Raw genomic sequence first — 16,601 nt, forward strand, 5'->3', positions numbered from 1 at the left:
GACACTAGTTAATTTATTTCAAAATATTCATTGAGTCCTTGCCATGTGCTGAGCATTGTCCAGTTACTGGTTAAAGCAGTGAACCAGATGTCGTATAGAGCAGATATGAAACAAATAATCATAGCTCATTCCCCTTTCTTTTGAATAATTTTGTAAAGCATATCTTTAGATTACAATACAGTGTGTTTATCATGTTTTACACACACACACACAAATACACAGCTTATCACATAGAGCTAAAGGTTGCCCTCTTTCATATAAATGAGTATGAGATAGCACACTAGGAAATTTGTGTTCTGCCAGTTTAAAAAGATACTTTGGCTCTAGTTTTCAAAATGAGCACTTATCTGGTCTAGCTCCATTTCAGAACTTACCTATTGGTTAATGGTTTAATGCTCTTAGTGTTTGCTGCTGTGAAACCTGGCCATAAACATGTCACAATTTGTCTCATGGGGATTAATCTCTGAAGTATTTCAGGTAATGAGGGAATCTCATGAACTTCATGCCTGATCCCTCTCCTGGACTGTGTGCTCTTTGAGGACAAGAACTGCGGAGTTTACACGGAACATTTCATCGTTTTGTGTGCAGTGCCTGGAACAGTACTTGGCTGACGTGTGGTAGCTCTTCGGTACCTATTTATTAAACAAACATAAGGAGAAGCGATCTCTGAACAGTGAGAGTAGGTTTCACTAAATAAGCCTTCTAAGTTTCTGCATTCTGCTCCCTGAAGACCATTGAGGTTGTTAATTCAATTTATTTGTTTGTTCTAAGATAGTTGGAAGTATAAGTTCAATCTTGATAAAGGCAGATAATTTGGGTAGCCAAGGGAGATACAAACCTATGAAATCAGATGGGAGCATTCAAAACATGGGGGTCTTCAACTGCTGGATGAAAACCTATGGATATGCCTCTGAAGACCCTGAAGGCATCACTTTATACAGTACTTTGCAATAATTGGTGCTTTGAGCATTGGTGCTGAATTCTCAGAAGAACATTTATTTAAAGTGTAGAAGAACATTTATTTAAAGTGTAGAAGAAAATTTAAAGGGTATTTAAAATGTAGGAAAATTGAGAACACATTTATAATGATTTCTATCATGATGAAATTGTTTTGATACTTAAGGGATAAACCTTAAACCTTCTGAAAAAATAGGTTATTCAGAAGAACTTCTTAGAACAATGAAATTCAAATACATCATCTATTTTAAAAAATAGATTCTACTTGTTTTATTTCCTTTTTTATGTCTTTTGTTGCAGTCTTGTTAGCAGCCATTTTAGGGTTACATGCTGTAGATCTTAATATAAACTATAGTTTAGCATGTATAATAAAAGCTGCAATATGAAATAACTAACATATCATGAGATAACTAAGCTTATATCACTTCTAGAGTTGGTGGTTGTTAGGGTATTCTGGTCATTACTGCATATGAGAGGTATTATTCATTTATTCATATGTCCATTCCACGAATATGTATTGGAAGTCTGCTCTGTGTCTGATACTGTTCTAAGCCTAGGTTACATCAGTGGACAAAGGAGATAGAAACTCCCACTCTGATGGAGGGGGGAGACAACGAGCTAAAATGCAAAATTAGTTACAGATTGTTAGAAAGTGACTTAAAATTCTATGAAAAATAAGAAAGGGAAGGAGAATAGGGATTGCTGAGACAAGGCTGTGTAGGGGGTGGAATAAAGGAGGAGAGGAGGAATTGGTTGGAGAGGACACGGGGAGTCAGGTATGTGTGGCATTGGCGGCTGTTATTATAATTCACATGGGAGCCTTTAGAGAGTTTTAAATTGTGGGAAAAGTTTTAAATTGTCGGGTTCTAAATGAAGTGTTAATAGGACAGGTAGTAGAGTCAGACCAGGGCGATCATGGTGGAGGTGATGCCAAGCGGTGAGGATCCAGATATAGATTATATATATATATATCTTTTTTTTTTTCGCGGTACGCGGGCCTCTCAGTGCCGTGGCCTCTCCCGTTGCGGAGCACAGGCTCCGGACGCGCAGGCTCAGCGGCCATGGCTCACGGGCCCAGCCGCTCAGCGGCATGTGGGATCTTCCCGGACCGGGGCACGAACCCATGTCCCTTGCATCGGCAGGCAGACTCTCAACCACTGCGCCACCAGGGAAGCCCCAGATATATTTTATTTTATTTTATTTTTTTTATTTTTTTTATTTTATTTTTTTTTTAAACATGCAGGCTCAGTAGTTGTGGCTCACGGGCCCAGTTGCTCTGCGGCATGTGGGATCCTCCCAGACCAGGGCTCGAACCCGTGTCCCCTGCATTAGCAGGCAGACTCCCAACTGCTGCGCCACCAGGGAAGCCCCCCCAGATATATTTTAAAGGGAGAGCCAACCGAATTTGCTGACTGACTGTATGTGGGTTGTGAGGAACAGGATCCAGGATGGCTCAAAGGTCTTTGGGCTGAGGATCTAGAAGGATGGAGCTGCAGCAACTGACAGGGCTGATCTGTGGAGGAAGCAGGTTTTGGTGGGGGAGTATCAGGAGCTCCGTTTTGCACATGTTACCATTTGGAGATGAAGCCGAATGGAGATGAGCTGCCTAGTTGGCTGTCAAAGGTACACATCTGGAATTTTTAGGAAAGAGCTCTGTGCTGGAAGGTGGTTATGTGGGGGGGAATCTGTAGAAATTCTCTTCTGATGGCTTTAGTTTTCTCAGTAAAATAGAGACATGTCATCAGCAGGAGGAAAGTTGAGAGAGCTATGGAAAATTAGAGGAGAGAGGAGAAAGTCTGAAACAGTTGGCTATGAAAGTGGGAAAGTGAAGACTAGAAACGCGGTATGATTGCAGTCAGCATGTCTGGCCAACTTGTGGTTCGTGGTCAAGAATTTAAAGTGACACTAAACATGCTGGAAACTTCTTTGTCACCATATCTTTGCACATGTTCTTACTTATTTCCTGTTCCTTAGCATTTTTCTGAGAATGTTGCTGCCATTATGAGGGCAAAACATAACATCAAAAATTGACACTAATCAGGGACCTTGTGTATTTGTCTCAGACACTTTGAACTTGCAGATATTGGAACAGAGTGTGTAGAGATTTAGAGCTAACCAATTTGAACATAGCTAGGGTAAGGGTTTTGCCAAGAAAGAAGTGAAAGAGGAGCTAAGAGGTTGAGAGAATGTACAAGGAAGTGATAGCACTGTTGACCACAAAATTCAGACTGTGTAAGCAAGGAAGTGCAGCCATGCAAGAATAAAAGGCAGTGAGAAGAGGGTGGGTGGTCAGTTGCTTAGAGGTCCCTGTGGGGTCAGAGAATTTTGAAATCAGGTTAAAATGAATCATTTATTTTAAATAAATGTTATTTTCATGTAATGAATCATATTTCAAATATATGGAAGAACTTTCTATTAAATACATCTAATTAATTTTTAAACTTAAACACAAATATTTGAGTTTGTTAGCTTTAGTTTTCTTTTTAAAGTGTACACATTTTTAAAAAAAATTTATGTATGTATTGGTTGTACCGGGTCTTAGCTGTGGCAAGCAGGCTCCTTAGTTGTGGCTCACAGGCTCCTTAGTTATGGCTCACGGGCTCCTTAGTTGCAGCCCACCTCCTCCTTAGTTGCAGCCCACCTTCTCCTTAGTTGCAGCTCGTGGGTTCCTTAGTTGCAGCCGGCGGACTCCTTAGTTGTGGCATGTGAACTCTTAGTTGCAGCCGGTGGACTCCTTAGTTGTGGCATGTGAACTCTTAGTTGTGGCATGTATGTGGGATCTAGTTCCCTGACAAGGGATCGAACCTATGTCCCCTGCATTAGAAGGCAAATTCTTAGCCACTGAGCCACCAGGGAAGTCCCTGTTTTTCAAATGAAGTAAGCTTAGTATTTTTTTCTTCTAAATGACTTAAGTTCTTTTTTCCTTATATTATTCCTATCCTTTCTCCCAACCCTCACATTCTTTGGTAGGTTGTCAGATGCTCTATGCCTTCTGCCAACCTATTGCTCAAGTGTTTCTGCCTGGTATCAGAGCCTTCTAATGACTGCAAAGGCTCTCACTCCATCCGAGATACTTGGATTAGACTTGGGTAATCACTTACCAAGCTGTGTCACTTGGGTGAATTTCTCACTCTGAGCCTCAATTTCCTCATATGTAAGTGGGGATAATAATATGTACTTTGTTGTAAGAATTAAAGTTAATGTATATTTGTCCTGAGCACAGAACTTGGCATGTATAAATGGTAGATGTTGTTATGATCTTACGTTTATTGAGTTAATAATCTTTTATTAGAGTTGAATAACTGAATCTCAAAAACATGCTTTTCTGTCATTTCAATAACATTATTTTAGGAGCATCTAGGATTACCAATATCAAAACATAGTATTAATGATTAGTATCATTAACATTTTAATATATGTTTGATTTTTTTCAGCATTAAGAATAGACTAAGACAATAAGAACCTGCTGTATAAAAAAATAAATAAAATTAAATTGAAAAAAAGACTAAGGCAGAGTGGGACCTCATTATGAGTACGGGTGAGATTGTTTTTAGTTCCCAATAACAGAGATACACACATATAATTGCAACATTTTCTCTGTCTTTTTGCTAGCTTAATTCAATTTGGAGCCAACGCAGCAGTGAAAGGTAACTCATTTAGATGTGTGGTCCCTTCAAGAAAGCTGAGGTATATTGAAGAAGTGAGGTAAATCTTTCAGTGTCTAGTTGGGAGATTGTGTGTGTGTGTGTGTGTGTGTGTGTGTGTGTGTAGACTTTATTCTCACAGGAGAGAACTGAAGAAACTCTTTATATTTAAGTTTGGGAACACTAAGAATGGGCAACTTTTTCCAGAATAAAACAATGCATCTATATGTCCCAGTTATATTTTATACTCTGCCTTCTTTCAAAATAAACATGTTGTATTTGAAATTTTTAATTTGATAGAAGCCTGTCACTCCTTGCTGTAGAGGGTTCTTTCCCTTAGTCTGAGTTAGAGGATGCTTCTCTGATGTAGAACAGTATCTTTTGTTTCTGTCTCGCCACTGTCAGCCATAGTGTCTATTTTTCAGGTCATGGTTGTTGAATGAATTGGGACGGAGTGAGCTTGGTTTAAGCACTCTATTCTAAAAGGGTTATGTGCTTGAGTAGAGTTGACTTTTTCCTCTTTAGCATCCTAAAAATGACAAAACTGTCACAAAGATTTCTTAGTGGTCAAAGTGAAAGATACTATGACTTAGCTTCTTATATACCTGTATAGCACTTCCTTTCATGATAATAATAACCAATTATCAAAAGTAATTACTTTAGGGCTTCCCTGGTGGCGCAGTGGTTGAGAGTCCGCCTGCCGATGCAGGGGACACGGGTTCGTGCCGCGGTCCGGGAAGATCCCACATGCCGCAGAGCGGCTGGGCCCGTGAGCCATGGCCGCTGAGCCTGCGCGTCCGGAGCCTGTGCTCTGCAACGGGAGAGGCCACAACAGTAAGAGGCCCACGTACCGCAAAAAAAAAAAAAAAAAAAAAAAAAAGTAATTACTTTAGTTCAATGTTTTTGGTGATGTATTACCCTAGCCTGGCCTTTTGTTTATTTCTAAAATATAGAGTATGTACTTCTACTGGAGAGTTAGTTCAAGAAGTTCAATTAACAGGAAATATTAAATAGCATGCAGAACTCCAAGATGACTTTATTTGGCAAATCTGATTCCTTCCACCTAATGAATAACCCTGAGGATTATATAACTTTGTTATTCAAGAGCCACACTTTTTCCACTAAATAAATTGACCCTTGTAATCACCAAAGCCTGTATTAGATACATCTACAATGGTTCATATTTATCTTCGTTTTCAAAGATTACATGGGGTGAAGAAAAACACTTTCTCCTTTTGTAGATGGCAGGACAGTCATTACTAAGGAAGCCAACATGTGACCCTGACACATGATGCAACAGAGAAACCAGCAAAGACATCAGATGATCTTGCTGCCATCGTTATTACCCGTCAGATAAGGAATTGGTCTCCTTGAGGTAATAAGCCACTTATAGAGAGAGTTGGACAAGTCAGAGATGACTCAGTTTAGAACCAGCCCAAGTTTTGTCAGGGCTCAGAGGGAGGGTTACCTGTGACATACAGGTCAAGGAGACTCTCATATCTTGAGTCTACTGCAAAACAGTTCCTGTCTTATTCTCAGAGACCTATAGCTATAAAATTTCTCTATTTTTTATTGACCCTGATAGGTAACTTCTCTTTCTTCCAAGGTTTGGAGCATATGAGAACTTTGATATTGTGTTAGTGTTTTCTCATCTTGGTTGAGAGGATAATCTGTCAAGCCCTGGACCCATTGTCCTACCTTGCCAAGTTTTTGGAAATGTTGGTTGAAACAGATTGTAACTGTATTAAATCTGCAGAAAGAATCAATCCTGAAGGTCTGTCACCAACCTCTGGGGACTTTTTATGTAAACTAGACCTTCATTATTTTAGTTAATTCTAACCTCAGACGAGAGGGTCTGCTTGTATCAGCTGTCAAGTCATTGGTACATAACCTTAGTCTACACTCTGAAAGGTGATGGGCTTCCCCAAACTAGGAGTGATATCTAATAAACTGGTCACTCTTAATTACAACTTTACATTTTGAAATAAGGTTATTTAACACAAAGCAGTTGTTCTCCAAGTGGGTCCCAGGACCAGCACACTGGCACCACCTGGAAACTTGTTAAACATGTTGATTCTTGAGCCCCACCCCAGACCTGCTGAATCAGAGACACAAGGGTGTGGCTTAGGATATCCTGATGCATGCTGGAGTTTGGTAGCCACAAGCAGAGCATCTTGAAATGACTATGCACAAGAATGTTTTTCTTTGTAAGATGAGTGAGATCATGTATATATTCCAAGTTGTTTGTTGGTCGGCGATGACCTCGGAAATTTTAAAGTACTAGCTGGGCCCATGGGAATTCATTATCCTGTATTTACCTTTGGTAATCTGCCCTGCTACAAGCTTCATTAAACATTCATTAAGGGAAACAGGGTTTTTGAGAACTGTCTGCTTTCAAGTACATTGGTGTACAAGAAGGGACATAGTATGGTATGTTATTTTAGGTACACTCTTATTGAATGACTTGTTTTTAATATCATCTAGAAAAAATAAGACCCTAGTTAGAAATAATTTAGCTTAAAATGATTATATTTCATTATTTTAAATTTTATATATAAATAGGACTGTATAGTTGGAAAGGCATGCTTTTGGAGTAAAAAAATTGTGTGCCTTGAGTTCTAAAACCTTCCCTGACCTTTTGTTTCTTCCTCTGAAAAATGGAAATGAAACTCTACACCAAGCTGTGAAATTTGATTTAAATATGTGAAATGTATTTCATAAGCAGTAATAATCATTATAGAGGTGTTAGCATTTATTCTCTAAGCAATTCTTGGTTTATATTTACTTTTGAACTTAATTGATTTTATGATTAAAATTGATAGCTTGTAGATTTCAGAACTTTATGTTTTTATCAGCTTCTCCGACTGAAAGAAATATTGGATCATGTAGCAGCAGGCAGACCTAATGCTAACGGCAGCATTAGATTGTTTCATAGCAATTAGTTACAACTTCTTCCTTCAAACACTTTAATTTTAAAACATTATAAATCAATACATTTTCAATGTAACAAAGAAAAGAAAAGTTAACAATCTCTTTCTATTTATTCCCTTTTTATTGCCTCCTTGAGATAACCAGTTTTTACAGCCTCATGTGAATTATTCTGTACTTTTATTCGTGTCCTTGCAAATGTATATAAACATACACACATCCAGGCAGTTGGTGTTATCAAGTGAAGTAAGCCAAGGCCAGGCCAACTGGAGATTCGACAATGCAGTAAGAAATGGAACCTAGACCTATGAATCTGTGGTGAAGGAAGATAGTCCTTGGTTGCTAATCAGTAGACCCTTCTGTGCTAATGTGACCCTCTTACAGCCTAAGAATTTGAAAAGGCGCAGTGGGCTTGTGTTCCAGGATCTTGTGACCCGGCGGGCGCCTCATTTCCCACAGTGGACAAAACTACTAAATAGTCATAGCTTCCTGAGGAACTAGGCAGGTGATGGGAGCTACACCCACTCGTGTGTATCCCAGATCTTTGCAAATCCTGTTTACTGATTAGGTAGTAAACCAAAGTGAAATTGAAACTGTGTCCAAGTTCTCCTTCTCACCATTCTTTGAACCCAGGTCGGCCATTTTGGTTTGTTCCTCATTTGTTTTTACAAATTTTGGATTGTTACATTTACATTTCTGTCATTTTCTTTTTTTTTTCTTTTTTGCTTCAATACATAATAGTCATCTGCCCAGGTCAATGGTTAGAGAAAGGTTATTTTTAATATATGCATAATATCCTATAATGTGGATATGTTATGATTTAGTCAGTTGTTCTCCAGTTGACTTCCATGATATTTCCAGGTTATTGTTACTGTCAAAAAACCCCAACTACAACATACACTCTTTTTTTTTTTTTTTTTTGCGGTACGCGGGCCTCTCACTGCTGTGGCCTCTCCCGCTGCGGAGCACAGGCTCCAGACGCGCAGGCTCAGTGGCCATGGCTCACGGGCCCAGCCGCTCCGCGGCATGTGGGATCTTCCCAGACCGGGGCACGAACCCGTGTCCCCTGCATCGGCAGGTGGACTCTCAACCACTGCGCCACCAGGGAAGCCCAACAACATACATTCTTGTTCATATACTTATAGGTAAGACTCCCCAACGTGGAATTGCTTTGTCAATTGTTATATGTATTTAAAATTTTGAGAGATCCTGTCAATTTTGGGGTGTGGGGTGATAGGAGGAGGAAGATTGCAGCAATCTACACTCCCATTGCCAGGGGGTTTGAGTCTCCCTATCCTCACCAGCACTGGCTGTAATTAATCGTTTTAATATTTATCGATTGTATGGATGAAAGCAGTATCCATGATAGCGTCAGTTTGCAGCCCTCTGGTGACTACGAGGCTGTCTCTTCATATTTATTGGCCCTTTGGATTTCCTCTTCTGAGAATTGCTTATTCAAATTCCTTGCCCAGTTTTATTGGGTTTTTCATAAATTTGTGTAACTAATTTGGATACTAGGAATATTAAGAGTTTGCCAGTCATTATGAGCTGCACTTGTCTCTTGATTTTATTTTTGACTTTTACTATATATGATAGATGATAGATAAATGAATGGTTAAATTATTTGTCTTTACTAACCTCTCTTGCTTAGGAAAGGTTTTCCCAGCTAACAGTAATAAAATATTATTCTAAATCTTCTTCTGGTAAATTTACTGTAATTTTTAAAAACTTAAAAGCTTTAATCTATCTAGAGATTTGTTTTTAAGTTATTAAATTTAAAAAAGTCATTAAAATATTTTAATAAAAGCTCTACTTTTAATGTATAAAGTAGGAATTTAGCTTTCTTGTTTTCAAGATGGATGACCATTTATTCCTGAGTTATTAAACAAATTACCGTTTACCCAGAGTTGAAATTCCACTTATGCCATATATTACCTTCCTATTCATACAAGGATCTACTTTTGGACCCTCTGCGTTAATTTTCTATAAATAATTAGAAATTTAGTGGCTTAAAACAACTCCAGCTTAGTGTATAGTGTATAATTCTGTAGGTCAGAAGTCCAGGTACAGTGAGATTAGGTTTTTTGCTCAGGTTCTCAAAGACTGAGATTAAGATGTCATCCAGACTGAGTTCTCCTCTGAAAACTCTGGGGAAGAATCCGCTTCCAACTTTATCCAGGTAGCTGGCAGAATTCAATTCCTTGTGGTTGTAGGACCTAGGTCTCTTTTTTCTTGCTGGCTGTCAGTTGAGGATGCTGTCAACCCTTCCAGACCACCAGCAGCCGTTCTTTTGAGTTTTATTTCATTTGCTAAATTTTATTGAGCTTTCCCAACAATATTCATAAGTGGCAATTATAAAGAAGTTTATACTTATGTATTTTTAGTACAGATATTTATATGATGGTAATAAATGATTATTACAATAAAATGGTTTTTTTCTACCACATAGTTGCCTTGCTATGAAATAGTATTGCAAGTTGGGTGTACGTAGCTTTTGGTTTGTGTTAATCTCATATCCAATCCCTCTCTCCTAGTGTTAACACGTATTAAGAATCTTGATCTTTAGGATCTGTGGTCATATTAATTAACTTCTAAATTCCAGATAAAATGTTAATGTCACTTAAAGCAAGGTGTCCAGAACCAGGTGGCTTTGGACACTGCATTTCTGGATAATATTAGGCTTCAAGTAGCCATGCTGAGCCTAGGAACATGCAGTCCTTTTCATGTAGTTAATCTTTAATGGTATTTTTCCATCACTAACCAGCAGCAAGTTTGTTGTAATCCAAATTTTCACATAGTAGTAGTTTGCTGTCAAACTAAAAACGAAGTTAGGAATGGAGACTAATAAAACCTGTGTAAACTATAGTTTTTTTTTTTTTTTGAATGAAAGAGTCTTCTCCCTCCCTTTAAGGACAGAAGCTCATTCAGGAGTAGTATATCCAGGTCTAAAACATTCTTTCTTGTTCCAAGTGATGATTGACCTTTAAGCACTTCTTGGTATATTTTAAAAATATAAGTTTTGTGTTAATTCTCAAGGCAGGGTTCCAATCCGTGGCAGAGTATCAGGTCAAATAAAGCATGGAACCATCTGGTTTATTAGCAGAAAACCATGACAAGTCAGCTCTTCCCGGAGTGGGTTAAATCTTAGAATTACGAGCGATGTTCTTGAAAGATCCTAAAAATGCTTCACAATAAGTTGCTCATTGGAGCTTTTGTCCACAAGGTTGCTCTATTTACCCCTGGGAACAGTTGAGAGAGTATTGCTCTGCTCAGCTAGTTGCTCGCCTGGCAGGTTCTCCAGTTCAATGAAGAGCAAAGTTGCTAAAGCTGCGTGTGACCATGTGGTTGAGTGTGAGTTACATACCCTTGAAGAAATTAAACATAACTGAGTAACTGGGTATAGTCGTTACTATCAATACTATGCATACCAATTCTCAGTTAATACTTCTGAATAAATACTGTAGTTGGGAGAACATTTCTCAGATTATTACCACAGTTGTTAATGTTTACTTAGCACTTACTCTGGTTCACACCCTGCTCTAAGGGCTTTACATATATTAACTCACTTAATCCTCACAACAGTCCTTTGATCAAGGTTAGGTGGCAAGTGTAGGTCCCAGGAATTTATGTCCATGTCTGGCTCCTGAGTCTATGCTCTTAATCACTAATATACGCGTATTGGTCTTACAAATCTAGAAGGAAAGAATGATTTCCTGAAAAACTCTTTCAGGCCTGGAGGAGCAGATTCCTTCAATAAAGGTAGAATGATGCAGTCACAAGCTGAAATTGATGGCTTCTGTTGCCTCAAACTTTCGTCTTTTCCTTTTGCGGAAGGAAAGCCAGGCTGAGCCGTGAAAGAGGAAACGGTGTTTTTGTTTCCATTTCCCATACTATTACTTTTCTATAAAATTCAGTGATCGATGGTCATTTGTTGATCATTCTCACTTTGGCCAAGCATTTGACTCTGTGGCGTCTGGACAGGACTTAGCTGTGTCCCCTGACTTTGAAGAATGAAGCTACCTGCAGCCCACTGTAGCAGGAGCAGTGACTGAGCCGTGCTCAGGACTGTTATGGTAGCAGGGAAGGGAATGCCCTATTGTATCTCCTGTGTGGATCCTTCTCCATCTCCCCTACTCTAAGGTAAAGCTAAAACAGTCTAGAGGGTGAAGAGAGGCTGGTGTGGTGAGTGGGTATATGACTGATGAGCCTGCTAGGAAGAGAGGGCAGCATTTGCACAGCTGCAGGGTATAGGTTATACTTTGCAACCTCCTTGATGAGTCACCCCGGTACTTATTAAATTCCACATTCCTGGGCCCCATTCTATAGCCTCTGAATCAGAATCTCCAGGGGAAGTGCCTAGGGGACTGTGATTAACAGCGCCCTCAGGGCACTCTTGTCAGTAGGTTGGGGGAGCTTGGAAAACACCGCACAAGGGGAATACAGTTTGTTCACAAACATAGAATGAATTTTAGAGCAAACGGTTGAGGATGAGATCAGGTGGTCTGAAGGTCAGTTTATGTCTTGCTGTCTTCTGTGATTGTTTGGATTTCTATTTGTATCCTACTGAATGCCGCTTACTTCTCAAGTAGCAACAGATAAATAGAACATTTACTTAGACTTGGACAACTTTAATTTGCAAGCAGAGTGTTGAAAGTTCGGACTTCAGCTCAATTTACGGGGTTTCCAACCTTGACTTATTTATGCTGAGAAACAGGCAAGGAGAAGAGTGGGGAAAAGAATGAACATTGTTCATCTGCAGCGTGCCCCATGACTCTTAACAGCATCGCATTTTATTCACTAGCAAGTTGAGGCTAGGAGGTCAGTTACGAAGGCCACAGAGCTATTAAGTGATGCAACCGATATTCAAACCTGGGTCTACGGAGCAGGAGGAATTTGATTTGTCAAAAAGTGGTGATCAGACTGCTCATTCACTCGATTAAAATAGGTGAACCAGAAAATGCAGGGTTAGGGTCAGGGGCCGTGATGAAAAGCTTCACCATTTGTTACCATGTGAAAATATGTGCCCAATATTCTGTATTTTTTTCTTTTTAAGAGAAGCTAATTATCAGTAGGTTATATAAATTTGTCTCCATTTTAAAATGTTGGTCCTATATTCAAAAAATGTAAAACAATGTGTTTGGCAATGCCGTGATACAAAATACATCATTGGGTAGAATTTTGCCTAAGGGCTACTGGTATGTGACTTCTAGATTAAATAATCTCTAAAGTCGAAGCTTTAAAATGTCATGATTCTTTCTGATTCTTGATGAGGTATGATTTACTGTGATCCGCTTTCCTTTCATATCTTAAAGAATTTTTTCTGAATATTTATGTGAAATGTTAATAATGAAGCCTTCTCTAAGTATCAGTATACTTTTAAGTTTGCTGGGGTAGATGGGGAAGGATGAAGAGGCTACTTCTGGCTTCTTGCTACTGGGAAAAGTGTTGCCCTCCCCTGAGCCTTCTAGTCCAACTGCTGTTTTTCAGTGCCTCTGTACTATCAGAGGGGCTAAAAATGGCTCTGTCCACTTCCATGTATGCTTTCAACCCATGTGGTTCCACATGCAATCAGTGTCTCTCCAAAGTATGTAGAGCAACACATTAGTGAACCTTGAAACCAATTCAGTGCAGCTTGACCAGTGTTAAAATGAGAGAGACTGGGCTTCCCTGGTAGTGCAGTGGTTGAGAGTCCGCCTGCTGATGCAGGGGACACGGGTTCGTGCCCCGGTCTGGGAAGATCCCACATGCCGCGGAGCGGCTGGGCCCTTGAGCCATGGCTGCTGGGCCTGCGTGTCCAGAGACTGTGCTCTGCAACGGGAGAGGCCACAACAGTGAGAGGCCCGCGTACCGCAAAAAAAAAAAGAGAGACTGAGAAAGAGAATAGAGTAGATTAGAAGATGCATGCATGGCAAGTAGGAAGGGCAAGAATTGTTCTGTACGACTTTGTTTTAGCTGTATGTGTGTGTCTGTGTTCCAGGTTGCATCATAAAATGTATTTCTTACTGGCCTGGCAGTTAACAAATTTTGTAAGCACTGAGCTAGAGTGACTAAATATTATAGATCCTTGGTCGTTGCTCCTCGATCTAAGATGGTATAAATTCTAAGCTGGAAATTTGAAAGAATTTTTACCACATGTTAATTACCTCCACACTTGGTCCTTTTTGTTCAATCCCTTGAAAACATTAACAACTTCTCCATCTCAGGGGTCCGCAGACCCCTCTCCATCCCCGGGCCAGAGGTGATACACCATGAATTACCTGAAGTTAACACCCCCTACATGCTGTATTTGTTTAATTATTTCTAAGTTTGAATTCTGAAGAAATTGTATTCCAAAATTAAAAAATCTAAGTAGAATCTAGATTGTTGTGTGAGACTGTGGACCCGAGAGGGATACACACTCCTCTGTCTTAATAAGAATTTAGTTGCAAATGAAAACTTCTCTTTTAAAGTTTCCAGAAATAATATAAAATTGTACTAATTTCAACCTTCTAAAAACTGTGAGGTTTGTCATAATGGTCACCTGATGGGAGGAAGTGCATGAAAAGCCCCTAGTGCTTATGTTAAGTATTTTACATTATTTATTGATTCATTGATAAAGCACTATCTTACATCCTTATTCTGGGGAGATTTCTGAATATGTTATGAACTACTTTAATAACTCCAAGCTCTCATTACTAGTTATAGGTTAAGAAGCTATTTTTATATGCAGTTGACCCTTGAAAAATGCAGGTTTGAATTTCAGGGATCCACTTATACTTGGGTATTTTTCAGTAGTAAATATTACAATACTACCAAATCCTAGTTGGTTGAATCTGCGGGTGCCTAAGGAACTGTGGAAATGGATGGCCAAGTACACGTTATGGGTAGATTTTCTACTTTGAGGAAGGTGGGCACTCCTCACCCCTACATGGTTCAAGGGTCAACTATACCGAAGTGAAAACGAGGCTTTTCAAATTACTTCAGAGACAGATTTTTAAAACATTATATTGAAAAGATAGGATTATTCTGACCCGTTTACATTGATTTAGCTCTCTGGACAGATAATTGAGAGAGCAAACTCCAAAGGGCAGCAAACTGATGGGGGTAGAACTTTTTTTGTATTGTTTCCATTACTAGTATAAAACTGATAAAACCAACTTTATGGGTATTTTCTCTAACAGTAGACGCTATGTATTGTGGATCCAGGCACAAATACACACCTTTGGAGGCCAGTGTATTCTTCCCATTAAAAGTGACTTTCTGCCTGTTTGCTTTAGATCATATAAATTTTAAAGATCTGATGACTTCTTGTGAGATTGTGATTCAACTTATTTTCTGTAAATACAGTGATAAAGTGATGCTATATAACTGTAATCCCTGGAATTGCTTAAAGACCAGTATAGAGTAAACAAGTGTATTAGCTAGCATGGATTATTAAAAATAGTGATTCACTAGAATTACTAGAATAGGACCAAATCTTTCAGTGCTGCTAGGTAATGATTTATGATTTCAGATCCATGAATGCTGGATACAGTTTTAACGTCCTTAGGGGGAAACTGTTAATTTCTGATTAGTATAACACTTTAGAGAAAATAATCAATAGACGTGTTATAAACTTAAAATGAAGCTGAGGAAGGAAGCAAGCTTAAATAATTTGCCCAGACTATTTCAGTGCCTTGAACACTATTTTGCACTTGGGATTGCATTTATATATTTGTGTACCTATGGCCTCACCTAGACCCTGAGATCCTAGAGATGAGAATCCAGGTCTTAATCATATCTGTGTCCCTAGCCAGTGGAGTTTCTAGCACATAACCTAGTTTTTCTGCAAATGCGGTCATGGACCGCCTGAGTCAGATTCATCTGGGGAGTTTTGTTACCAGTTCATATTATCAGGACGCACCCACAGATTTACTAAAAATCTCCAGAGGTGCACTGCAACCTAAAACGATCAACTAAACGCAATGACATTGATAAAGCAAGGATAGAAAGTAAGGCCTCCAGACCTTGCCTCCACACGCTTGCTGACATGCTCAATGCTCATAGCCTGCTGCATGAACTTCGGGCATCTGCTAAGTGCCAGCTACTCTGGATACAAAGTGAAATGAAGCACATTAACAGCTAAAAGCAGGCTGCTGAGTTGGAAAGATTTGATTTGAGTCAGCCTTACCTACTTATTAATCACGTGAATTTCAGTACGTCACTAAACTTCTCTAAGCCTGTTTCCTCTTTCGTAAAATGGAAATAACGACTTTGTCATAAGGTTGATGTAAATACTAGATACGATAAGGCACGTAAAATGCTTTGCAAAGTGTTTGGAGTAGAGTGTGCTCTTAATAAATGTTAGCTTTTTTTTTTTCCTTTTTTAAATTAATGGGCATACGTTCTAGTCAGGGCTGAATTTCTCGGAAAATAAGAAGCACTTGAAAATGAGGAAAATAAGGAAGAGATTAGATAGGAGTTAGGTTTGTTTTCTATCACACCACCCCCAAAACATGGTGGTGTAACTTCTACTGACTCACAGTTTGGTGGGTTGGCAGTTGGGGTTGTGCTCAGTTGGGACAGCTCATCTCGGTGCTAGATTGTGTCCTCTGGGCACACTCACGTGTTGGCAGTCAGCTGGCAGTCAGTGGCCTCATTCATATGTTGACAGGAGCAATAGTTGCTAAGTGGGTCAGGAGTACTCATCATCTAGGAGACTGGCCTAGACTCAGGCATGTGGTAGTGGGAAAAATGGAGTCAAGGAAGTCCCGTGAGCAAGCACTTCTCAAGCCTCTGCTTGTATCAGGTTTACTAGAGTTTCATTAGCGAAAGCAAGGCACTTGGGCAAGCGTAGCTGCAATGGGTAGAGAAAGACTTCACTACTTGATGGGTGAAAGGATGTGCATACAGGGATGGAAAGCATTTGTGGCCATTTTTGTTATCTGCACAGAATGGTTTTTACTGACTGCTTACTCTGTATCGGGGTTTATGCTAGGTGATTTACATGTTATTCCCTTAATCCTCACAACAATTTCTTGACATGTGTGGCAGTCCCATTTCATGGATGAGAAAACTGATGATAAGTTAAGAGACTTGTACGTAGTAAGCCCA

General features: G+C 39.4%; 1 protein-coding gene across 1 annotated transcript in view; it reads left to right on the plus strand.

Annotated features, from left to right (window-relative positions):
* Positions 1 to 16,601, plus strand: part of ATP10D (ATPase phospholipid transporting 10D (putative)) — a 114,134-nt gene that overhangs the window by 22,297 nt on the left and 75,236 nt on the right.

The sequence above is a fragment of the Pseudorca crassidens genome, chromosome 4, assembly GCF_039906515.1.
Source record: "Pseudorca crassidens isolate mPseCra1 chromosome 4, mPseCra1.hap1, whole genome shotgun sequence".
Classification (NCBI taxonomy): domain Eukaryota; kingdom Metazoa; phylum Chordata; class Mammalia; order Artiodactyla; family Delphinidae; genus Pseudorca; species Pseudorca crassidens.